A 27,277-nucleotide genomic window follows, 5' to 3' on the forward strand; every position below is an offset into this window, starting at 1 on the left:
AAAATTAGAAAGAAAATAACAGCTTACAAAAGGGCAACCCTCTACTACATCTCTTCCCCAGGCATGGTAGCCAGCATGGCCCAGTGGAGGGGTGCTGGCCTAAGGGCAAGAGGTTTTCTGCTTAACCCTGATCAATCATCAGCTCCTTGGGCAGTCACTGTGCTTCCTCCTGCCTGGTGTGGTTACACCCTGGGGCTGTTTGCTCAGCATCTGGCAGAGAGAGCTGCAGCCTCCCCACCTCCCTGGTGTTTTGGTTTATGCATCGAGTGCAGACATGATCACACAGATGTGAGGAGTCTCGGCTTTCAGTGCCTACAGTTGCTGGTGAACTTTATTGACATGAAGCTTCAGAATGATTGGGTGTTAAGCTCCTGCCTCACGTGTCCATTGCTGTCACGATCATTCACTCAGTCATGAATTCAATGACAGTCTCACATTTATCTCACTTTTTTATTATTGTTTCTTATTGTTATTGTTTCTTTTGTTATTGTTTCTTTTTTTGTTATTGTTTATAATTGTTATTTTTATTACTATGAAAAAGAACCAATAAATTCTCTTCCTCTTTACGTTTTCCCCAGTGAAAAAAATCACTAGGGATATAACTCAGGATTACATACTAACACACGTTTTTTAACATGCTACATAGTGATCAAAGGGTCTGACTTCTGCTGTGTGAAAGCTGTATCTGATTCCCATAAGGAGGAAAGGCAAATTTTCTCCTCTGTGCTATTAGAGATGATCAAAACCTTCTGCAGATGCTTTGAGTATCAATGAAGAATGAAGTATAGGATGTTGGTGCAATGCTGTGGCCATCTTTTGGGAGGATTGAACCACCCAGAAAATTGGAGTTGGAGCACATGTAAAGTAAATTTTCTGTCCGATATTTCTTAGCTTGTTACAGTACTAACAAACAAATGGATTTACTTTCCTTCCTCACCTCATACTTCTTTGTCCTTTAAGTTGTGCTGAATTAGATATGAGGGTTCCTCTGACAGTACAGAAAATTAAATGGAGAAGGCATAGATACTGGTTTGTACTTTCTGTTTTTCTTTTCTCCCTGTCCTGTTCAGCATTGTCAGGGTAGTGATTTTCTCTTAAGCAACACTTAGGCCTATGCATATGTTTGCATTTAATTTCCAGATGGGGAGGCAGGCCTCTAATAACAGTGTGAGCTGCTGCTTTATGGATCTGGCTGGCTGACTGAGTTACCTTCTTTTTGCAGCTGGCCAAGAAACTGCACCCCACACCCGGGATGCCGACACACTCACGGCTGAGCCGGGCTTTTGGACTCTCAAGCCAGACTGGTGCAAAAAATTATTTACCTGTCCCAGGCTGTGCAAAGGTTCACCAGCTCTTTACATGTGTGGGGCTGTTGAACCCAGGATCATACAAACTGCTTTACTTTCTGACTGCTCTTCATACATGTTTTTCCTGAAGTCTTGGGCAGATTTTATTCAAGAAAATATATTTAACCATTAGCATTGACATTTTGGTTATGGCAAGAATATTTTCCTGTGTAGAGGGACTTTTAATGATCCCTGTTTCTCTGTAAATGCTCTTCTGCAGGCTTCCTGAAGGGATTTCTGTGTCTCTGTGTCTCAGGGGTCTCATCCTGGCTTGGAGAATTGGGTTTTCCTGAGGGACCTTACTTAGCAAGTTGTAGTTCTCAGTGTAGCTGGGTCCAACCCACTTTGAAGTTCAAGACTAAGGTTTGGACTAGCAACCTGGAGTCTAAGTAGAAGGCTGGAGTACTGAGTGCACAGACATATTGATCTGAATAGGAATGCATTTGCAAATAGGTGTGTTATTAAACACGCTCTAATGCTGACCAGATGTAGCTGTCTATGGTATAATCAGCTACATATGGACTAGATACCTTGGCCTCCCTTTGTAGTCAGTATATGAAAAGAAAAAGGCATTTCTAGGTTGCAGCTCATCTCATTTTCAAGTAGATATCTCAGGTACCCCTTACAAGTGCTTGTTTCTCTCTCGTTTTTAGAGGAACCCATGGTGACTGGACCAGATGTGAATATCTGCATTGTTGACATCTGAAGTTATGCCAGATAGTTCTTATCTTGAATATGTTTTCTAGAAAATTGTCTATTTTCAATAATTATTTCTCATTACTTTCCTGTCTTCAAACCTCATGATGTCTAAATTATCTTCAAGCACATTGTTAATTACAATTTTACTAAATTGCTTCAAATAATCTTTCTTTTTTAAACATATTAGTCTTTGACAGTTTCACATCTTATTACCAGACAAGTAGAAAATTAGTGCATAGTTAAATAATATCTGCTTTGTGTAAATAACATCTCTTCTGAAGAGTTCTTAGTCTTCAGTGGGTTTGAACCATATTTTGCAGGATGGGATTCAGGTTTTCATTATGATTCTGAATGTAACTGTCTAGAGGTTTTGCAGCTCTTGCTGTAGCCAAGGAAATTTGTTTTTGTACTGACTAGATACATAGAGCTCAGTAGCCCATATATACTCATAAAGTGATATTTTAGACAATTTGGTTTATTTATAGATCCTGCCTAATATTTGCACAATCTGTCTTTGATGCTTCAGCCTAAGGCTGTTCAAAAGCACTCAACAGTCATATTTAACTGGATCATGGGTATTGGACCAGCTGGATTATTCTTGGATCAGTGCTGACAATAATGGGTTCTCACACACGGAATGCCCATGTGGACAGTTAAATTTTCACTTCCCAGCTTCTTGTCACTGTGCAAAGATGAAACCTTGGGAAGAGTTTATCTTTGAAGGATGCAGTGGTCTTAATATAGTTTCCTTGCTCTGGCAGCTGTTCCTGTGAAGGACACAAGAATGCAGGAGAGAGGCATGTTGCTATTTATTTCTTGTTTTTACCCATCTTTGAAAACAGTGAATCCCAAAAATGGACATGGCAATGATGTCCTTCTTACAGCACAGAAAAGCAAAGATCTCTTTTCTGTTTTGGGACATCAAAGGAATCCATGTCCTTCTGAAATGCATTTCCTTTTCCCAGTTCATGAAAAAAGAAAACCTTTCCCAGTCTTTTGTTTCAGTGGAAGCTCACCCAACTCAGAAGCAGGAGTTTGCTGTTAGGGCTAGAGTTTGTAACATTGAAAACATGAGAATTCTCAACCAGAAATGCCTTGAACCAGCACAAGAATAGCAGTTTATCCCACAGTCAAAGCTCCCAGTGTGTTTATGCGCTGTATCAGGCAGAATGCTCCTGCAGATCCAGTTTCACTAGCTCTGTGTGGTGTTTGTCCTCATGGAAGCAGCTGGGCTGACACCACTTCCAAACCCTCCTGCTTCCTGGCTGTCCAGCCATCCTGTGTGCCCAGCTCTGCAGGGGAGGTTCTGCCTGGCTCAAGGATATGCTGCAGCCAAGCCTGCAAGGAACTGCTTGCTTGGACAACCTGTGTCACCTGGAGAAGGGACCAGGCCCCTGCAGTGAGGTGAACACCTCCAGAAACACAGGGAAACTCTCCATTCTAAGCAGAGCATTTGGTGCACGCAGCTTCCAACTAGGTCCAGTGGTTTGTGAGGCTATACCAGGAACTACCCAGTCCTAATCTTGGCAAAAGCCAACACAGCCTGATTAGGGCCTTCTCCAGCTGGCTCCAAAGCCATCAGCACCATCAGCCAGTCTTGCAGCTTGGCCACTCCACTGTCCCTGCCCCATGGAGGTGTCCTGGGAGTTACTGGCGTTGGTTTGGTGCCTACTGGTGGGAATTCCCTGTGCCAGGGTGAGTTCCCCAACTTGCAGCTCCCAGCATCTCCTGTGCACTTGGTGTCTCCCAAGCAACAGAGGGGGCAGGAAATGAGTCTGAATACATCAAGGAGGCAGCTATCACCTGCCAGGCATCCCTGATACTGGGCAGCCAGATTGGAGATTTAACTGTGTTTTGGAGAGAATCCCCATGGGCTACAATTGTACAATTAAAATGTTCCCTGGCCCTAAGGGCAAGTGGCAAGGCATAGCTCATGTCTGAACAGAGGAAATCTCTATACGCAAACTAGCTGCAGTGAAAAGCTGTGCTGTCCCCTGCACCATTCCATGGCAGAGAACAGACCAAAATTCCTCTGGAAATTTTATGAGTTACAATATGTGTACAATTCCAAGCCAGTGCATATATATATATATATATATATATATCTATATATCTCCTGGATTTAAAGTTCAGATCAAGGAGTTTTATTCATCTTTATTCTTCCTGTCCCTCTTTGTTTATTCTTCAGTCTTTCTGGGATAACAGGTTATGACATTCATTATCCTGGCATGCTAAAAAACATCCCTGCTACAGATCAACACAGCTTTACTGTCAGAAAAGGCTATGGGGCTGCAAAAAATATGGGGGAAATATTGAGACTACCCTGTGAGCTGGAGAGTGAGTCTGGCATTGGCCAAGGAATGGCCAGTGAACCCTGAACTTGGCTCCCATCATAGTTAGAGAGCAAGAGAGGAGCAGAGGTGAGGGCTGTGCCCTGCCTCTGCAGGGGATGCTGCCCCATTTTTTGTTCTTAGGCTGTTATCAAATATTTTTGTCCAGTTCTTTCTCTCATTTTTGTTGCCATAAGGTTGGCAAAGCAAAACCAGCTAATGCTAGTTGTTCCTTCTGTCCACAGGACACGGCCACTTGGCTGCTCAAGTTTCCTCTTCTCCTTTTGCTGTTCTCCCTCTCTGAGAAAGGAGCAGCTGTTCCATGCACCATGTTTGGGACATTCAGAGACAGAGAATGCCTCTTCTCTCACACTAATGACCTTGTCCATGATTTCTCAGCCTTGTTGGAAGGAAGAGAGATTAGACAACATCCATCATTATTTAGACAGGCAGTGGAAACTAAACTGGGCTAATTTGATAACTTTGAAAAATACAGACTTCTCAGACCAGTGTTTCTTTTGGACATGTACCTTCTAGTAGCATTTAATTTATTTCTTTAATTACCCCTCCAAATCTTTATTGAATATTACCAGTTCAGTCTGAACTCTGGTTTTCTTTGAAGGTTCTTAGGATCAGATCCTATTGCCAAGAGAAGCTGGAACATTTCTAGTCATTAACCAAAAATGACTCTGAAAGGGGCTTTGGGATCAGAAATATGGAGATATTGAAGTAACCTTTCTAGTCAAAGTTTGAATCCCTTCTTAGATAACAGCTCTTGCAGGGAGAAAGTTCAAACTCCCTAAACACAGTGGGCAGAAAAAGTCAGTAAGAGATGATGTCTTGTCCAAGTGGCTCCTAGGACCTGCTGCAAAGTACTTCCAGTGGAGTCAACAGGTTTTGAGTCAGGTCTCGGGTGACTCTGTTCTGCAATAAACATAGCAGTAATTGTAGACTTGTAGACCATGGTGCTCATTTTGGTTACCATGATATTATTATAACAGATTCCCAGTCCACAAACACACCCTTTCCTTTGCTAGCCCAGCAGATCCTGTGAACCTAACATACTGTTGAAAGAGAGTTCCAGATAATGTGGTTTCCCTGAGCCTTTCAAACACGTCATAAAACCAGAGGAGCTGCAGTAATCATCATTATTAGTAACCGGACGTGGAGCCTGAGTCTGAATCTGCTGTGAGTATAAACAACCTGTGTTCGTGTGCATCCTCCCTGCCTTTGGTGATGAGTGTTTCACTGGAAGATTAGAGGATGAAGGCTCTGAGATAATGATTTCAGCTGTGTGCCTCTTAGCACTGTAAAGCCCATAGAATATCAGAAAATTTATTGCTGTGACTTAGTTGCAAACTCCCTGGAGTGGACAGGGGTTGTGGACCTCATGATAAATAGCACACGCTAATATTTAGCAAATGATAATGCAGACCACAGAAAAATGGGAACAGAGGAAAATATACTCCCAAGGGCTGACAACTAATGCAAAGAGCCAAGAAATAGTTTATAGTGGGAGAGAATTTCCCCAGCTTCCCTCCTCCATGCATAAGTCACTGCATTATGGATGCATTGCACAGGGCCCAACATTGATCCCTCCAGCACCAAAGTTACTCCTGGCAGGAGTTCAGAACATACAAACTCACAAAGCCCTGCAGGCAGAGCAGACCTGATGTTTTCCAGCCCCAGCTGGAAGGTGGTAGAGCCTATATTTGAAGCAGATGAAAGGGCTTGTGACTGAAGCTTAACTGGTTGTTTATAGGGCTTCTCTGATGTGTCTGTGCCATCTGCTTCATGCACAGGGCAGGCATCTTACCAGACCACTTCTCTGTCAACCCTTCTCACTTAGCTCCTTTCCAGAGAGCTAAAAAGTCCTCCATCTTCTTTCACCCAACCAACAAGAACAAATTTGCGCTAGAAATCTCCCTCTGCCTGGGGTATGCCCTCCTGGAAGAGTGACATTCCCTGACCATAAACAGAAGTGTGTCATTGCAGGGGATGAGACACATACAGCATGATGTCAGAGGGTGGTGGGTGAGCCCTTCTGGGATCAGGATTCCTTGGTGAGGTATTGGACATGCATTTGTACAGACAGCACTGCTCTGGTGAGTGCTGTGCCAAATTATGTCAGCCCTTGAGGCAGGAGGGTTTGTACAGCTGGTAAGGGGTTGGGGTAAGCTGGGGGCTGGGGTGACCTACAGCCCCTTTTCCTTTTTATGACCTTTAAAAGAGGCAGCTGAAAGGTGGATGATGCCAACCAGCTGTGCCTGCCACTTCCCGTCTGGGATGGGCATGGTGAATTCCTGATGAATGAGTAGAAAGGAAGGAGAGGGAGGAATGAGGGGTGGGCAAGTCACAGTCTTGAGACATGACAGGTCTGCAGTGGATGAGGCAGCTTCCCCTTGATGCCTGCAGGAAATCTGGGTCATTAGAGGGTGATGGATGCCTTAGCAGAGCTGTCTGTCCTGTGGTGATGGAAATGTCCACCTCATGCAGCACCACTGTGCTTAGCCCACAACTGAAATGAGAGAACTCAGAGGCAGAAGGTGGCAATGCCCAAGGGCTTTAGATGTTACTTTGGGATAGAAGGTGAAAAATGATGTGGGTAATCAACTGATTGTGAGAAGCAAGGCTCTGATTGCAATTGAATTTGATTTTTCCTTCATTTGTGGGAAATACAGACTGTTGGAAATCAGACATTCAGTCATGACACTTGTGAGAGACAAGGATTAGAACTGCAGACTTGGGCTCATAAGGTGAGAATTAAAGTTTCCTGTGTGATTATATGGAAACTACAGTAAAACACACATAAAACCAAATTGCGAGTCATGCATTTCAGATGCTGGGAAGGGAGGAATGATGGATAGCCTGTGGCAAAATCCAGTGTATGTACGTGTGACTGCAAAAGATCAGAAGAAGGCATAAGCATCTGATTTAGAATACTTGTAGTGCAGAGGCAGATTCGTAGCATATGTTGAGAGCTTATAGGGAACAGGCCATGCAATATGTGATACCACACGCAGAGAGCCAGCACTCTCGAAACTTCCTTCTCCTGGGAAAAAGATCATGGAGCAACATTTATTTTTAAGAGGCACCCTCATGTTTTATATATTTGCGCTTTCTGTCATGATATTTGATAGCATTGCATTTCATCACTTGGAGACACATTGCTTGGGAAGGCAGGCCTGGAGAGTACCTGTGCTCTGCTCAAACCCCTTGTTGTGGCTGCATGCCATACTAGTCCCTTTATTTGGCCATTGTGTGTTCTGAGAGCAAATTGTGTGTAGTTGGGTTGAACTGATGAAGTATATCCTGGGAGACATGCACTGGAGGAAGACACCATGGATTGATAGACCCAAGGAGTAGATCAGTGAGATGCTCACAAATAGCAAGTCCAACCCTTTCTCCTGAGTTCAAAAAGAATTTAACATGAAACCTGTATGCTTTCAAAACCCCGTGTTCTCAAAGCAAAGCAGCAATGCCCTAATTAAAGCCATGTCTAACCCTGACTCCTTACACATAACAGCTCCAGAGGAGCTGGCTGTCCTGCTTGTGCCCTCCCTCTGCCCTCCCTGACAGCAGACTGGAACACTGTGCATTCACCTCTGGCTGTGGGCAAGCAGGAGCTTCTGATAGTGTCCTGCCTCTTGCTGGAGTGGAGATGACTGGTGGAGGCACATCTCTACCAGCCAAAATACCTCATCTGTGATGACACAGACCCTTCTGTCAACATCTCCTTCACGCTGGATGAAATATCCTTTGGTTGAGGCCAGGGGAAGAAACCTTCCCCCTTCAGATCCATTTTCCAGTGAGTAGGGGCTGCTTTCAGGTATTGAACAGGCAGCCAAGGCCTCTTACTGCTCTTTGCTGATGCCATCACTCAGCATCCTCCTGCAGCATAGCTGGGGGGGAGTGGGGGCCCTATGGCTGCTTTCCAGCCACCAACAGCTGCACATTCCCCTCCAGAGAGGTGACTCTGGTCCCAGGGAGCAGGCCTGATGAAATGGTGTTTGGAAAGACCTGCAGCAAAGAAGCAGAACTGGGAGGAAGGGATCATTACTGGGGTAAGAATGTTGGAAAAGACTCCAGGAAGGAAACTAGCAATGAGAGACATGGTTGGCAATGGGAGAGAAGTGGGAGTGATGGAAAAGGAATGAAAGAGAAAACTCTGAGAGGAGCAGTTCAATCACTCTGTAGATAATACAGGATACTTGAGCCAGGATTTCAATTTTTCTTTTTTCTTTTTTCTTTTTTTTTTTTTTAAATATTCCATCTCTGATCTGAGTTACTGCAGAAGAATTGTTTTATTGTTTTGTGCCTGAATTTCCCCATTTATGAACCAGATAATGGCCATTAGCAAACCTATAGCAGGTGAGGGCATCTTCAGATCCAAGCCTGGAAGTGTTGACACTTGAGCATTATTGATAGACATGTGGAGACAGGCTGTCTCTGTGAATACTTCTGCAAAAATCTTCTTGAGTCTCTCTAAATTTGGCAGCTCCTAGAGCACATGCACCAAACCTGAAGAACCTTCCCAAGGTCTGACACTGGTACTTATACCCTTAACTGTTCTGCCAGCTCATGACAGATTTTGCAGTGCTGGTGTCGTGAGGGGAGGGAGCAACAGAGCTCCGAGCACATCCTTAAGGACCAAGCACCCATAAGATTTGTCTGCAGTTCCAAAAGTGCGAGTGAGGTCTCTGTCTGAACCAGTCTGGGAAGCCTGGACAGGCCTGGGTGACCTTAGACAGGTCAATTACTCCCTCATTTGTTCATCTCTGCATTTAAAAAATAAAATATGAGGATACTTTGCAGAAGAGTGATGAAGGTAAGTAAGATAAAGAGAAGGACGTGATGAGATATATTCAGAATCAGAGGAAGTGCTCAGATAAAAGTTCTCCATGAAGGTGGATGCTGTTATATGCCATTCATCTGCCATTCACCTCACTGCACTCTACCCTTGGTCACTAATCATTAACATCACTCAGAGACTTGAAGTGATTTCAACAAATTGTCTGAGATGTGCTGCTCTCATTTCAATAAGTCTTAGGCAAGACAACAGGAGAAAGTAATGCAATGTCACAATGCTGATAGCAAGCGAGTCACAGATGCTGATACCAAGAGACTTATTTAGTCCATTTTGATCTTTTTTGCCTTGCTTTTCTGATCTCATCAAACAATCATTGCTGTACTCTACAACTGTGTCTCCCAGAGATCCTTCCTTACAACCCACAGCCCAGGCCTGAAGCTCCTAAAGAACTGGCCATTTTGGAGATCTTCACTGCGTCTTCTGCTTTGTTCACATCTCTTTTCAGAACCTGTGCAAGTGATGAGGTGGAAGTATTAGACACTTCAGATGGAAGCATTATAGACACAGTCCTGACTTTGATAGGCCACTGCTTGTGCTTCACTGGCCTGTGTGTGCAGCAGAATGTTGGAACTGGTGGGAGCCAGGGATGTTCAATAGTCTGATGTTCAGTTACTTGAAAGTTTCACATCTTCTGAACCAAGGCAGTACTTGGCCTTTATGTTCTCCCCACTTTGCTGTCCCAGAACTGTCCTGGCCAGTTCCTTATGCCAGTCTGAGTCACACAGCAGCTGGAACAAGCTTCTTTCTGCATTAGTTTTTGGAAATGTTTGTGCTTTGAAAGGGCAGGGCCCACGTAGAGGACTCTTCATTTTGTCCAATTTACACAGTTTTGCTGCTCAGATGTTTGGTTGTTTTTTGGGGTGTGTATGTCTTCAAACTTCCAGAACTCTGTTGAAACAGCTATTTCATGACTGGTGATGGAATTTGTATTTATGTTTAGTGGAATGACACAAAGAAATAAAGAGTTTAGACATGAAGCTGATACAGAATCTTGTTCTTGTACTGGGGTGACCCAAGGCCATGGTGGAAAAGGAGTTCTGATCTGTGCAAAGGGTGTCTGTAGGCACTACAGACAGAAACTTTTTCACATGCCAATATACCTTACTGCACTTCTAGTGGGTTAGCTGGCTTTCACCAAGTTGGGGAACATCCATAGAGTGCCATGAGTGGAAGTGACATATTTACCTCGCCTTGTCTCCTTTCATCCCATTTTAGACCTCAAACTGTCTAACAGCATTAGGAGGCCCCACAGAATAAGAACTTGAAGTCAGTAGTGCTGGATTTACTGAATCTCTGTGCTCTCTCCTGACACTAACATTAACTGAATACATCAGGAAAGGGGCAAATTTTTAGGGATATGGGAAACAGGAAAATCTTAGAAATGAAACTTCAGAAACCAAATCTGTCTGCTGTGTTTGTCATGCAATTAGTCAAGGAGCTGGCTCACAAAGTTGTCTCTGAAAACCAGAAGAATCAAATGAGAACCAGAGGAAAGAGGAAAATATGTTGTATTGATCTTTACAAATGAGCAGCAGTCATTAAAAGAGTTAGTAACTATCCAATACATTTGGCTTCCATGTCTAGTGAAGGAGTCTAAATAAGGAAGGAAGAAGAATTTGCTGTGCCATGCATTCATATGGAGCCATATGTATATTAGTGAACCCTCAAGAGAGTTGCCAAAATGGAATGTAAATGATGGAAAAAAGAAGGGGTGAATTTTGTTGTCATAGAATACTGGAGAAAAGACTAAACAAAGTAAATCTGTAAGCAGTTAAAGCAAACCTCATCCCTGGTGAAGAAGAGTTTATTGAATTTTCTGTGTGACTCAGAGCACACTTAGTTATTAGTTTGATTCCTTTAGTAGCATGTAGGAAGTATGCTGCCCCTCTACACATGACTTCACCATTGAAAAGGAACATGGATGACACACACATTGATTTGTAGGAAGGAAATCCAGACAAAATTTAATCACTTAGGCCAAGATCCAACTGCAGGCCAAGTAGATGAAAAAAATATGGTCATTTAATCTGTGTAAATAAGATGTCTATTCATGTACTGAGGCAATTAATGTATTGTTTCATGAAGACTGAGCTGAAAATTTAATTTAAATTGACTGGAGATGAGGATTATAAAGCAGACTGAAAACAGGCTGGAGGCACCAGAAACACATAGCAATGAATAAATGCCAAGACTTGGTGGAAGATACCTCAGGGGAACAGAAGGGAACAATGTTAGACTGCTTTTGTTTAAGATCCCTATTTATGGTTTGGAAGGAGGGTTGGCTATGGTAGCTCATTGTGGGATGGTGCTCATCTTGGGAGACATCATCCTTTCCAAAGCCCTCATACTAATAATTTTTGATGTGGCAGACTTTGGTTGGATGAATCAAAATCACAGCAAATGGTGCCAAAAAGTTCAGTCTGGCGACCTTACCCAAAGTCCCAGTGAATGTACCTGTCTGTAGGTGTTTTCTACAGAAATCTCAGTCCATGTGGTCCACCATTTAGAGCAAACAAATTCTCTTAGTTTCTATTAGGCTTCAGCCTCTTCCATTTATTTATTTAGTGTTTGTCTGACTTTTCTTGCATTGGATTCTCCAAACCAGAGCCTCCTGGCTGACCCCATGGACATGCTGTTTCACTGCCCTGGTGTTTGAACACATATTGTGATTCCAGCAAGAATCTTGATACTAATAAATATTTCAGACAGAGGGCTGGTGATGCAATAGGGACCTATAGGATCTCTGTTTCCTTACTAAATTTACTGTTCTCCAGCCTGTTTCCAGAGGCCTGGGAATTACTCAGTGAAAGCTGAACTTCAGGACTGTCCTTTGGGAATTATCACCATTGCTTTGAGATGGGGATTCAGTCCCTGGAGTCATCAGGCCACTGTTACTTCTGATTGTGGGTGTTCAGCTACCCTGCTGAGGGGACAAGGGCATGGTGCTGGCTGAGAAAAGGGATGGGCAATGCAGCTGGCCTTGCTGTGCACATCTGGGCAAAGGAGCTGGACAGGTAAGCCTGTTGCATATCTGGAAAGAAGTGCAGGGAAGGAGTTAAAGGGAACGCAGAGCAATTTTCCCATAATTTTGCAATTCATTGCCTGGTACTGTCCAGCACAAGCTGTAAGCTTCAGTTTTTATTTGTTCATAAGACATTGCTGAGCTACCCCAGAAGTCCTACACCCCTGTGTGTGTCTTGTACAAGGCTCAGGAAGAAATGCAGTGAGGTTGTCTGTGCTGGACCAGTTCTGCAAGTCTGGCTCATATTCATATTATGAAGTCCCTGGGGCAGAGTATGTCCTAATGGGTTTCATTTACAGAGCAGTGTTTTCCAGGAAGGGGGTATAGCTCAGTGGTAGAGCATTTGACTGCAGATCAAGAGGTCCCTGGTTCAACTCCAGGTGCCCCCTTAGGTGCTTCTTTTTGAGCAGATATTAGAAAAACAACTCTTTATTGTGTGTGTGGTGAGGAACTGGAACAGGTTCTCCAGAGAAGCTGTGGATGCCCCGTCTCTGGAAATGTTCAAGGCCAGGCTGGATAGGGCTTGGAGCAACCTTGCCTAGTGAAAGATGTCCCTGTTCATGGCAGGGGATTGGAATGAGAGGATCTTTAGAGTCTCTTCCAACCCAAGCAATTCTTATGATTTTATGATTTTTTGTGGTTTTAAGGAAATAGACATGGTGTTTAGACACTGAGTAGCAGGAGCGAGATTATGAAGGAAGTTAAAGCATGAGCAACCAAAGGGACAAGCCACAGCCAAAAAGCAAGTAAAGATGGAGAGAAGGAGTGAGTGTTAACCACAGGAGCACATTTATTTCTACCCCTGCAAGAATCTCCATTTTCTCTGCATAGTCTTCTGGTTTGGGTACAGATACTGCAATCTTAGGGTCAAAAATGCCAAATTTCCTTCTTTTTCTCTAGTGCTTGGCTGAAGGAAACATTCCTCACATATTCCTGTGCTTAAGTGAACATTGGTTTGGGTCTTGAGTGGGAGGTATGACTAAGGACTAAGAATTAATTGCTTGATTCATTCTCTGATTATTCTTTACAAGTATTAGAAAAGGTGTTATTATCTGCTGAAAGATCATTATTTTAATTGTGCTTTGATGAGAAGAGAAAACAAGGGAATCAGTTACTCCATTAGTAGTGTATTAAAGACAAATGCAGAATCCCATGAAACTTTTCCCAAAGATGACATTTATTATGTTGTAAAATAACCTCCCACAGAAGCATTTGAAGCCCTGTCACTTAACTGATAAATTACTGAGGCCAAGAGGGCATAAGACCTCCCTAAATTAATTGCTGTTTGAACTGGAGTGAAAATTAAAAGAAGTTGGTTTGGAGATTCCCAGTGACTGTAAGTATCCCACAAAATTGTCAAAGATACCAGATTTATATCTGTTCTGAATGTCTAGATTTAACTTCTACCTGCTGGCCACTATGAGATCTTTTAAGGTTGAAGGAACTTTGTTAGCTAATTCCAGTTCTCTCTTTGAATACTTATAGTCTGTGATTAAGAAACCTCTCAGCCTTTTCTTTGTAAAATTAAAATATCTTAAAAATCTTCTCATGTCTTTCTCCATAATGAGATTTCCCATTTCTTTATTCATTCTTGTGTCTTTTCCCTCAATTATTTTTTGTTCCTCAGTACCTGCAGCCTTTAGAATAGGCTCTGAATAGCAGCAGCAGTTGCACCAATGCCAGCTTGGGTTGTTATCGCATTTCTTTGCTTCTTCTACTTGGTATTACATCTCTAGTGCATGCATTATGCTGCTGAAGATGTCTATGTTACACCACTTAGATTCTATATCACTTTCTAGGCTTTTTCCAGTTTGCTTCTGGCCTCCTTTCTCATGCCTGAGAAGCAAGTTCTCCACTGGTTAATCTTACATTCAGGACTTTACTGAAATTCATACTGTTGGCTTGTGTTCAGTTTACTGAATTCCTCTCTGGATTGTTTTGCTTTATTGTCCTCTGTATTCCACAAACTTACTAAATAATAATCTAACCTTTTCTTCTGTGTCAGCAATAAAAACACTAAATAGCAACTGGTAAGATAACATCTATAGGGGCCTGAAAGTTCACTTGCTGAGTGAACATTTGCCATTTATTATTTAATTTGGAAAGCTATCAGCTGGTCTCAAATTAATCTACACTGTACTATGTTTATTTTAAACCAGCAAAGTATATTACTCAAGAATTCAAATTTGGTGCTCTTCAAAAGCCCATTGCCTCAATGCTATTACTTTTATCAAGCTCATTTGTAGCCTGATCAGAACATGAGACTGGATTAATTAATAAGACTCCTTTTCCATTACACGTTGTTAATGTATATTAATTATTTATTTGTTGAGCCCTGTCAGGATGTTCTGGGATTTTGCCTGTGATTGATGTGCTGCAGACAAGCCCAGGATGACAGGCCTAATTATCCCTTTTTAATGTGTATGGTGTATGGAGAGCATCCACTTATTTATCTCCTAAAATATTCCTCAAGTTTCAGGGAAGCATTGTGTTGAAGTGAGTTGGACACATACATAGCAAGCAGCTACTGGATTTCACTAAGGGATTTTAATTTTTAATACTATTCTAAATGTGTCTGTTGGTTTTTATTATTGTATCATGCTCCCTTCTGAGTAGCTGTTTGCATACAGAATCTCTTGGGTATGTGCTTCTTGAGAAAAGAGACAGGAGCAATCTTTGGGAAGATCACCTGACCTGGTCTGAACCCAACTATGTTATTTTCCATTCTTTTCCTGCACCCACCAGATGAGCATGGGAACATCTTCTGGTAGTGCATTAGTCAAAATGATCATACATCTTTCAACTATTGTTTTTATAACCTCTCCTCTGGGGAAGAGTGTTTGAAGTGCAGCATATTATTTTCTTAGGATTTTAAGGCAGTTTGACTTTTATGAAATGTGTATCCTCTTACATCTTTTAGAATCACAGCAACATTAATGTTGGAAAAGACCTTTCAGGTCATTAAGTCCAGCCATTAACCCAGCACCGCCAAGCCCACCACTAAACCATGTCCCTCAAAGCCACATCACATCTCGCAAATATCTCCAGGGATGGAGACTCCACCGCTGCCCTGGGCAGCCTCTTCCCGTGCTTGACAACCCTTTCAGTGAAGACAATTTTCCTAATGTTCAATCTAAACCTCCACTGGTGCAACTTGAAGCCATTTTCTCCTGTCCTATCACTTGTTACCTGGGAGAAGAGACTCATCCCAGCTTGCTATAACCTCCTTGCAAATACCTCTGCCTTTTCCTCATTCTTTGTCATTATGTTCTCCTCTGCTTCCAGTAAAGGATGGAGATTCTTGACTCTTCTTGGGTTGGTAATATATTTATAGAAACATTTTTTATTGTTTTTTTAAGAGCAGTAGCTGCACTTTTATTTCACATAACAGATGCAAAAGAATTGAACCATGTATCTTTAGTGAAAGGGAATGGGATTTGAAGTAGTCTGCAGTTCCTACAGGAATTCATTCCACCATTTTGATAAGACCCTTTTTTCTTTTCCATTGATCCAGAAGATCATAGTTGCTAACCATTGTCTTCTTCTGGTCCTTGACTAAGTCTTGGAGATGTCCTAAGTGCAGACCACAAAGATACAGGCACAGAATTCCAGAGTTCTTCAGGAAGCTGGAATAGACAGTGGAGGAGGGATTTGCTGTGCCATGATGCTCTCAGCCAGATGAGTTTCTTGTATCAAATATCTCTGTGCCCATACCTGTCCCATGGATATATCCATGTCTCTAGCCTAACATGACAGACATTACTCAAAAATAGTAGGAGATGGGAGCTTACCATCAGCATTCCCTGTCAGCTCAACTACTGCCTGTTGGAAAGAAACCTTCCTTCTCTGAGGCACTGGGGATTTCAGGTTGAAGTGTTACTATAGCATAAATTAGGAAGGGGGAATATTTGATTCAGGAATCTTAGCTCAGAGTGTGGAACATGTTGGCAAAGCTGAGTTCTGGATATGCAGATGCGCCAATATTAATGGCTAAAACCCAAGAAGAGCTGCATTGTAAATGGAGAGATTTGTGTTATTTCTCACAGAATATGACTGTGCTTCTTTGCAATGGCCAGTTTTGATACACACTGATAACAAATTGGGGCAAAATTTATAGGCTTCAGGGTGGTTAGATGTGTTTTATTTTATTTGTCCAGGTGGGTTTTTTTTTCTTTTTTTTTTCCCCATTTCTGTCAGCTTGCTTACATGGTAAGCCCCTTGCTCAAATTCGTCACCTTCCTGAGGGTAGAAATGCAACTCTGAGATATTGAAAACAATTAAAACTTAACATGACATGATTATAGGCATCTATAGGCATCTAACTAAACCCCTTAAGATCAGCAATTCCCAAAGGTTCCTATTTTTGAAACCCTTTTTGCGACCACAGTACAGTTTCCCTTTGCACATCCAGGTCTATGATCATTTTCAGTTTGGGACTCAGGATCCATCCTGGTTTAGGAACCCCTGTTCTTGTCCTGTAGGGAGTAAACATTTTCCTTGCTGAGCCCCTTGGGTCACAATCTGCACTTTCTATAACCTCTATTAAAAATGAGAAAGCATCAGCAATGCAATGCAAGAGAAGGAAGGATTTAATCACTCCTCTGTCTGTCCCTACCTTTTCAATTTTCAAGAACAGGATCCTTGATCTCCTGTTTTCTTCTATAGCACATGGGACACACTCATGGCTAAGTATTTACTGGATGGATTTGGATTTGGGAACAGATCTTTGGAATCAAGAGCATGGAGAATTTTGCAGGTTGCCCAGTCAGTTTTGCACCTTGATTTAAATAATTGTTCATTGAAAATTTATGTCACTTTCATCAACTTAGTGCAGCAAAGATGATGTTGGTATCTGTGGTACAAACTGACTGAAAATCCATCCTGTTATTAATAAATGGTGTCTGCAAACACAGTGGCATTTTACTGTTCTTAAATATTTGCCTGCTTTTGGCTGTGCTGTGGAAAAATAATGCCTGCTGGAGTGTTTCTGCCTCTGCCTGTCTTCTGCTTGTGACCTGACATGAACTGGTTTATGTAATGCTCCCTAGCAGCAGTGCTGCTGCTGGAGACAGGGCTGTTCCTGTGGCCAGAGGTAGCTCCACATCCAATTTTAAAGGGTTTTTAGCCATTCAACTTAACAAATGCGATGCCAGGAAGAAGAAGGTTTTTTCCAGCAGTGTTTTATCTCCAACTCCAGTTAGGTGAGATTGCTGAGAAGGGCTGTGTTTGTTCTTTGTCTTGTTCTCTGTGGCCAAAGATTCCTCATTTTCTTGTGCTCAGTTCCTCCTCTCCAGCAGATAAGGTGAATATTGCAGTGAGGTGACTCCTGTTTGATAGGTGTCACTGTGTGGGTTGGGAAGAGTTGATGCCTTAGCTCAGGATGGTGGAGTTTCAATCAGTTGCCTTCACAGGAGCATTGCTATAGCAGTCCAAGGCTCTGCAGCTGACGTTTCATGGCTGTGGTGTCATCATCTTTGCAGGAGTCAGTTTCAATGTGACATAATATACAACAATATTTAGTTTCAGGCCAGGAATTTTCTTCATCATTTATGTTTGTGGAAGCCATGATTTCTTTAATGTAGCACAAATCTAACATATCCAGGGAATAGATACCCTCCAGATGTCCTTCCAGGCCTAAATCCAGGTCTAGAAATCCATACCATACTTCATTCAAGAGCAGTGGAAAGAGGGCCTGGATACCCCTTGATTTCTTTGAGCTGCCTTCATATTTCAAGAACAGAGGCTTTGCAGCATGAAACTGTAATTTAAGGATAGCCTTTTGCTGATTTCAAGCAGTCAATTATTTGAATTTTAAGAATTAAGTGCTCTCGAGGTGGAAGTGATGTGTCTCAGTTGAAGTCTATTTTAAAATAATTTGCTGGTGATCAATTGTCTATGACCAGACATCTGGCAAGAATCATGTGGCAAGAATCAAATCTGTAAGTCCAACATAACCCCCTGAGAGGAGTTTAGACTGTACCAGTGGAGTGTGTTCCCTGGGACAGAAATTCTGACTCATTTCCATGCCACAGACTTATGCATCCATACACAGCAGACCTCAGACTGCAGCACTGGGCACCAGATATTCTGCTTGGTTTTTCTCAGATGCTAAAGCCTATATATAGGGCTTTCCCCCCCTCTCTTTTCTTTCCTCATTGTCTTTTGTTCTTAATTTTCTCTCTTCTCCACTTTCTATATGGGTAAAATGACACATCTCAGCTTAGAATTTATATTCACATGTACTTGTCTCCTGTTCATGCTCGTGATGGCTTAGAAAGCCTGAAGTGATATTCTGTAATTCAGTGTCCATTCATGTGTGTTTTCAGTACTTCCCATTAACCAGCAGCATGCAGAAATGTTGGCAAAAGAGAGATAACAGAAATGCTGTCCTCACTATTCCAGCGGGTAAAAAGCAGGCATTACAGGGACAAAATCGCCTTATTTTCTTCAGGGACATCTAATCACTTCAAAAGCTCTCCCTCTGACTGCCCAGTTTTTCCATCTCTCTGTGAGCTGCTGCAACCTGGAATTGGGAGTTTTGGGCAGATGGTGTCAGAGACACCTCAGCTGTCATCCCAGCCAGGGAAGCTCTGAGAAGTGCCATGAAACTCGATCGTATCCCTGTTTAAATTCCCTACATCCCTGTTTATATTCCTAGAGAATACAGAATACAGTATGGTATGGACATGTTTGGGCTGGCTCCACACAGGGTAGGACTGACACCCATGGAACCTCCAAGGTGATGTGCCTCTGGATGGGGTCCAGCAGTTCAGCAGATGATGTCCCTGCCATAATTTCACTGCATCTGGACCAAGCTGGTTCATCTCCCTACCAAGTGCTGTCCTGCAGCATGGCTTAGCAAAGCTTGGTAGGGCATCAGCTTGGAGATCTCTTCGTGTTGTGACACAAACCAGATAAAAGCTACAGGGCAGCATCCAAATTTGTGTTTCATTTGGGAGCATCCTCAAAGGCATTCAGTGCACTTCTGTCTTCTCTTTCTTAGGTGTCTGTTATACCTCTGGCTCTCATGGCTTAAGGCAAATTTTGCCTTAATTGGCAAGCTACCTCATTTTAATAACCTTTTATTTTGAATTTGCAGGACATAAGCATCGCTTTGGTTTGCTTCAGATGGCCAGGGCTGTATTCTACAGCATAAAAAACACTGGTAGAAAGCAGGGAGTGGAACTGATTCATCAGAAATAGCATCTCCAATGCATTTATTTATTTCTCAAGTGCTCTGGGAAATGCTTTCCTTGAAAACCACAAACTGTGACACATGTGGATTGATTTTTGTGGGTTTTACTGAATATAGAAACCAACAACTCTGTATCTAGAGTGATTGGAGGTGTGGAGACCTTGCTGACACCTCTGTGACATAGGATCATTCAAGCAGGATAAGGTCATACCAGAAAACTTGCAGGAATCTCAAAGCAGGATCTGACAAATCTTGCAAGATCAAAACCCTCAATGTTCTGCATGCATTCTCCTTTCCAGCCTCTGGAGCCTACTTCCTCAAAAAGAGGTTAAAGGAAGAAAGGTACTTTAAAGTTCCTCTTTGTAAATGAAATCATAATTGATGGAAAATTAAAGCAATTGATGTAATATAAACCTCCTGGTAACTGGAGAAGGTGCTACAGAGGCTTCCCAGCAGTTATACATCAAGAAACATTCTTAATCTCCTAGATAATGTGGAAAAGGAATGATATTTATTATCTACAAGTCCTTACAAGCTGAGGATGCAGTTTATAAAACTGTATTGTGCTCCCCCTCCTTTTCCTCCTTTATTATAATCCTTCACCATGGATCATTTTACATCCAAACTCACCTTCATCTGTTATCGTACTTTGGTGATTTATCGGCATCATGAAGTTCTGATTAATAAGGCTAGAAGGACATCCATCAGAAGAACTAAGAATCTGTGATCATTTCCTCTCAGGCTCTCATTAGCTGTGGCTGTCCTTCTGGGAGTTTTATCTTTGTCTTTCTATTTCCAGACTAAAGCACATGAGGCTTAAAAATAATATCCTAAGATTAATCTTTTGTTTCTCTTGCCTTTTAAAACCTTTGGTCAAGATGGAATATGATCTCCATGCTGTCAGCTGAAATAAGTAGAAACAACACAAACTGTACAAATACACTCCTAATGAATGAGCAGACAAGTCAGAATAATGGATGGTTTGATTCAGCCTCCTTCATTCTAGATGGAAAATACAAAGCTCTACAGATAATCCTATGATCATATAAAATATTTGTGGGGTAGATAAGAATTACACTCAACAGTGTCTTTTCCACGAGAACTTCCTTTTTCTTTATGTTGCTTTGGTTTTTAAAATGACATGAGTTGTGGTGAAATACCCCTCTGGTACTTTCAGGTTGCTGTGCTTAGTGAAGTGGGAAAGGTTTTGTTTCAGAGTTTCTATACTAAGCTCTCTTTTTAATGAGACACTCCTAGGTTAAAAATACCTTCTGAAAGCAACTTCCCACGTCTTTCCTACATCAGTGACAGATTGGAGCAGAAAATGTGGAGTACGCCTGAAAGTGATAAGTTGAGGTTAGAGGTCTAGCCAAAGTCAAGTGCTAGGGAGTTTCAGCTGTAGAGAGCTGATGCTTTGAATTATAATAATGTGATTAATGTTTCTAATGTAAGTGGGTTTGGGAGTTACAAGGAGTTGCAGCAACAGCTTGGATAAGAATGGTGAAACCTGCTTTTAGAGTTTTATTTATAGCACATTCATTAGGTTGGGCAAAATGGACAACATGTGCTTATGTGGTTAATGATAAATCCATATGAGGACTAAACTAGTCTGCTGAGTTATGAGAAAGCCATTTGTAGGTCAGATTTTTCTGGAGAGAGACAGACTTGAGAGGAACAATTCCTATCTGTTTGAGGGTAGGGGGAACAGGGAGAGGGGAGAAGAAGAAACCAGCTTTTCTCTTTTTGTAAAATACATAGGATGTTATGTTACATAAATGTTACAGATCTTCATTCGTTTTTAAAGGTCATTTGCCCCTGAAGTTTATGTAGATGGCTTCATAAATGCCAAAAATAGCATGGGAAGGAGCAGATATGTATGGAAATTATTCTTTTTTTTTATATAAAATGGCAGATAATCTAATGTTAACATATGAAAACTGCAAAAGCCAGAATACATCTCTGATGCATTATATTTTTTCTTGTGAGATTCAGACAATCTAGAATGAAATTAAAGGTACTGAAGGAAAAAAACAGTTATATAAGACTATTCCTTCTGTTTGAATTCACCACACCTTAATCCTGCTGCTGTAAGCAGTTTAAAGTACTCTTTCAAACAGAAATAGTTTCCCCAGGTGAGAGTATAGTTAATAAACCCAGTATTTTGGCACATGGTTCATGTTGTGGTTTTAGTTATAGATCTGCCAAAAGGATAAAAAATGATTGGTTCTCCTCCTTTATCCTTATCCAGGGTTGTGCAGGTCCTTCAGCCACAGGTCCCACTGGTTTCCACCAGAGACCATGATGCCATTTGGACTGAAAAAATAAAAAAGAAATAAAAGCAAGAAAAACAAAGACAAACTAGTAAAAGAAAACCCTTATAAATTCCCTCTATATAGCAGCCAAATGCATAAGTTCCACGCTAGAATCTCAGTAGTTGCATGCTGCACGCCCTCACAAATAAACAGGCAAAACCTATCCATTTGCAACAAGCTATTTCCCTTCTCTGCTCTTATTCCTTGGTAGAATGGAAATGTGATGTTCATTTTCAAGGAAACAAGTTGCTGAGTGAATACTCTCAAATGTGTTCCCCAACCTCAACTGGGTGTTGCTGCAGGTGCTATTTGTGAATGAGCTCAGATTATCAGAACACACTTTCAGAAAAGCTGACTGATTATAGCGAGTATTTTTAGCAAGAGAAAATGGCACCTAGTGCAGAGATATTTAATGATATATATGTATATGTACAACAAAAACAAGCACAGGAAGCTCTCTCAGATGAATTCCTTTTGAAAAGTAATTTATTATTCTCAGGACAGTCAGTTAATAAAATACATGATGGCTTTCCCCCGCCCTTGACACCCTGTAATCCACAGTGGATCTCTACTGAGAAGATGTACTTTAGTGCCACACAGCACCTTGGGCTCCAGAGGTAACTGCATGAAAACTTAATGGCCTAATCAGAGTTTACCTCATTTAGAGGCTACAGAAGATGACTTGTTTCTGCCATCAAAATTCATGACAACACTACTATAATAGTTATTTTATAGATATGAAATAATCCAAGTTTTGCTCCGACAGGTAAACACATATTTTATTTTTTACCCCCTTGGTAGACACAGAAAATTAGGTTCAGAGATTACAATAATTAGCTAGGCCAATAATCCCTGGTGCAGGAGGGTCAGCTCCAGAGGGGATTCATCTCACCTGTGTTAAACTGTGTTTGGATAAACAAATTATCTTCCACAAGGACCAGTCTCTATTAATTAGAGAGGGTCAGTACAGATATTTAGCTTAGATCTACCCTTGAGCTGGCTAAGCACAGGGTAGATCTAAGCACATATATATCCCACCCCATGGATTAAAACACTGGTTTTTTGAATGACAAGCAAGGACCAAGCTTTAGGAATAGATGTACTCCTTACCTTGGAGAACTTACAGACAAAAATCAGTGTCTTAAATACAAGAAATAAGGATGTTAAATCTGTGTGGAAAGGTCTGAGACTCACAGGGCAAGGCTGTATTTACCCAAGGCTTCAGGATGAAGAAAAAGTCGTCATTCTGAAATTAGCTATATTTAGTTTACTTGTTAAGTTAATTAAACAGCACTGGGGCCCTGCTACTGGGAAACTTTTATGGTGTTAAATATTATCATGGTCCCTGTTTATTCCAGGGTGGGTTGCCAAGTCTCTGGCGTAGCTTGACCAGTAGCATGACCCAGAGATTGTTCCCAACAAGAAGTCTGCATGGGGCCATTCTTTTTTGGAGGTTAAGGGCATTTAGCCCCCCTGTACATGAGGCTGTGCCTGCTGGCCCTGGGACCAAAGACCAGCCCTGACCCTGTTTAGTTAATCTCTTCCTCTTCTCATTTTGTTATTTGACCTCTTCATGATCAGAACCATGGGGAAGCAGCTATGGTGTGCTGGGCTTGATGCAGGGCTAGCCTTACTTTGAAATAATGTGGTGCTATCTAATTCCCTTCTGCTGCTCTCTCTAATCTGTAAAGACCTCACAAATCTGATTTTGGCCTGGTTACCCTAATCTGCATCATGGGCTGCCCAATTCACTGAATTCAATGGGCCACACTGGACTGTGTCAGGATTTTGAGCTCATACTTGGTTTTTTGAGCTGGTTGAGCAAACAGATCTGCAAGATCTCTTCTTGACAGTGCACTAGCTCTGATCTGAAAGGAAACACAGCTTTAGACATCTGTTTTAAGGGCAGAACTATTCTGAGCTTATTTAAACTTGATACAAGACTCTGTTTATATTTCTTTGATTAATTGAAAATAACCTCTCATTAGGGAAGTGACAACCGATACCGTACGATTGTGCTCAAGTCATTCACAGGAGCGAAAGAAATACACCAAGGGTTAGGCAGGTCAAAGCCCTTGTTTGGATCAAAGCACATGTTGAACACTGTATAAATGCCAAATCTGAAAGTGTTTTGTGTTTAAGGTTGAAGTTTGGAGTAAAATGATACTATAACAATAAATCCCTAATTCAGCTTGTTAGGTCGCTACTGCATTCACAAAGGCACAGCAAAGAGAGGGATGCATCTGATGGAGCAACTGGATAGGAGTCCAAGTCTGTTAAAAATTTACAGTATAGGTGAGGTAATACCACATCCAGGTCTGGTAGGCACATTTGAAAAAGAACTTTAATGCAATGGAAATGGATCTTGAAAGAGTGACAGGCACAGTTTGTGGTTTGTCCATAAATCTGCCTTACTGTGAGAGACTAAAAAAGCTCAGCTATTTTTATTTATTCAGGACAAGGTTATGAGATGACTTGTCTGTGGTTTTGTAAAGCTGAGCTTGCATGGAGAGGGAGCAGCAGGCTCCAGTTTCCACTCAGAGCTGCATGGCTTGGCTGCTTTCAACCAAAATATTGGAGGGTCCCCAGCTATACCTAGGCTTGAAATATTCCTGCTGTTCTGGGGGTAAACTGAGGATGGGCTGTACCTTGGTGGGCTCAGCCTTCTCTGTCCATGCCTGATCTGCAGCTTCCTGGAGAGACTGGTGAGTGATGGCCAGGGTTGAGGGTGGAGAGTGAGGCCAGACAAATGCAAATCAGAAAGGCAGCCCTTCTTCTTGACAGGGTGATAGCCACTGAAATAACTTATCTGGGGTGGATTGTCCTTCCCTGAAAGCCTCTGATTTGGGGTGGATGTGTCCTTGCATGATGTGCCATAATTTGTAATGATTCAGGTGTTGCTTTGGGACACCATTCTGTGGCCTCAGCTATGCAGGTGATCAGACCAGGTGATGGAAATGATCAAATGAATGATCTCACCTGGCCTTGAAATATTCCTATTAAATAGGAATATTTAAATATTCTTGTTTTAGTGGGACTATTATATTCTTATAAAACTGATTGGTAAATGGAGATGTCTCAGTGAGGCCATCCTTAGCCTGAGGAAGGTCAATTTTTAGGAAAAAAAACTCTCACCACTTTCATATTTGTAGGTAGAATGGCTATGTTTATATTTGCTTTCCAGGAAAGAGTTAAATCTGAGCTTAGACCTGGGTTTCAACTGTCCCTGTGGCTTACTATATCTGGTAGGACATCTTTCAGTAGGATGAGGAGTCATACAACTTCTTCCAAACAACATTTGACCTTCTGTTCAATCTACAGTGACCTGGTTGTGTGGGCATCTCATCCACCTTTCAGCAGTGGTGTGGGAACCAAATCAGGAAGATGAGGACCCCTTAGAAAGTCCCATGGGCTCCTGTCAAAGAGTTTATGGCACTGCCTACTGCAAGGGCAGGTGGGATTTGCAGAGAGCCCAGAGTCAGGCTAGGTCTGGGCTGACTGAGAAGGGCACATTTTAAGTTTAAAGGATACTTTAAAACTGCAACCAAGTTCAATAGCTGCTGTGCCCTTGCACCCACCATGTAGAGAGGTGTTCAGAGGGTTTCCCTTGCTGGAAGATTAGAGTGGATATTAGGAAAATAATCCAAATAGATTAGGAATGATGCTATTGGAAAATCCATTGGCTTGGATATCAGGAAAAATTTCTTCACTGGAAGGCTGGTCAAGCACTGGAACAGGTTGGTCAGGGACATGGTGGAGTCACCATCTTCAGAAGTGTTCCCAAAATGTGTAGGTGTGACAGTTGGGGATATGGTTTAGTGGTGAGCATGTTGTTACTTGGACTTGGCAACATCTCCATTACAACATTCCATTCCATGGCGACATCCTTCCATTACAAAGTTTTACTGTATCTTGATTAGTAATCACTACATTGGAGTGATTATTCTGTGATTTTTTTTCCTACTAATACTCTTTTTTTCAGCCTTCTGACTTCAGAATTCAAAGACCAAGGTATGAAATACCTTGAGGTATATGCTCATGGGACATAAAATCCTAATGACTTTATATGATTCTGAGGTATCCATCCAGCTTTGTTCAGTAAAGGCAGTTTCTTGCATCTATCCAAGCAAAGGTTTGACCGCACACTGTGATTTTCTGCCTCTGTGAGTCGTGCCACTGGCGCATCTCGCGGGTGCCTGGGCTGTCCCTTGTCCTGTCCCGGGCCGTGTGCTCCTGTCCGGGCTGGGCACAGCCCCAGGAGCCCGGCCCGCCCCCCTGCCCTGGGAGCTGCGGGCAGTGCCGCAGAGCGGCTCCTGGGGCAGCAGCTGCCGCTCAGGATGCGGGGGGGACCTCGCTCCTGCCTGCTGCCCTCAGGCACACGCCGGAGCATCCGAGAGCTTGGAAAAGCCAGGAAACTGCTGAAAATGGCATTTTGCTCTTAGTGTCTAACATCATCGCACCACTCCTGCTCAAGTAAATAAACTCTGATGGGAATCCCGCCCCTACCCCCTTCATTCCTTGCTTTAATAAAACTTGTCACAGGGATTTTTTTTTCCCAGTCAGCAGATTTTTACGCTGGTTAACGAGGGCGAAAAATTTCTCTTCCCCCCCAGTCGCCCCCAGTTGCCTCCCCTCTCTTTCATGTCAGGGGCCAAGTTTGGATTGGAGCCTGGTGAAGTTTCTGTGTCATTTCCTGTTGCTGCCCTCCCCGACACTCGCTCCGCGCTCCAGCCCTCCCGCAGACGCGCAGGGCGTCCGCCCTCCCTCCCTCCCTCCCTCCCCGCCGGCGGCTTTTGGGGAGGATGTGACAGCGCTGGGCACACCTCACGCTCCCGCCTGTCAAGCCGCATTCCTGCTCCTGCTGTCCCCACGGGCTCAGCTCCCAGCCCGCTGCCAGGAGCGCCAAGAAGCCGAACACTGGAGCAACTTTCTTCTCTCCACGCAGCTCGCGGTGCGTCCCAGGCTGCTGGGAACCGGAGGCGGTGAGAGCAAACCCATCCTTCTCCCGCAAACTTCGCCCGCTCCTGCTGTCCGTGTAGGAGATGGGGAGCGAGGGGCCGGGGATGCCGGTGCTGGGTGTTTGGGTGGGCGAGGGGCTGCGGGGGGACGGGGAGGGGACAGGAGCCCCGTGCGTCTCACTCTGTAGAACAGGTCAGCTGTGAGGGCTGGCATTGGTGCTGTTGGGCTGGTGGCTTGATGTGAGTGACGGAAAAAGGGCTGTTGAACAGAGGGGGAGAGCGGCACGGGGATGTTCGGAAGCCGGGCAGGCAGCGAGAGGAGGTGAGGCAAAGAGCAGGGGCTGCTCAGCCTTTTCTCTTACGTGTTTGTCTTTCAGCTTCAGTTTAGTGCTCACAGGTTTTCCCAGGGCTGGCTTGCGGTAGCGTTCACGGGGTTTGTGAGTGTGTCCAGTCCCGGGGACTGCTTTTCTGAGCAGAAAAAGCTGATACATGTGGAAATCTGTGTTACCCTCGCTTGGAGGAGCGGGCACGACTCAACTGGCACC

The 27,277-nt window shown here is 42.8% G+C and overlaps 1 protein-coding gene and 1 non-coding gene across 2 annotated transcripts in view; both read left to right on the top strand.

Annotated features, from left to right (window-relative positions):
- The window catches only part of EVA1A (eva-1 homolog A, regulator of programmed cell death), a 104,847-nt gene that overhangs the window by 11,707 nt on the left and 65,863 nt on the right, over nt 1–27,277 (top strand). The gene's annotated exons all lie outside the window — the stretch shown is intronic.
- On the top strand, nt 12,585–12,656 carry TRNAC-GCA (transfer RNA cysteine (anticodon GCA)). The gene has a single exon. It is a non-coding gene; the product is annotated as a tRNA-Cys (tRNA).

This window comes from Agelaius phoeniceus, chromosome 3 (assembly GCF_051311805.1).
Source record: "Agelaius phoeniceus isolate bAgePho1 chromosome 3, bAgePho1.hap1, whole genome shotgun sequence".
NCBI lineage: Eukaryota > Metazoa > Chordata > Aves > Passeriformes > Icteridae > Agelaius > Agelaius phoeniceus.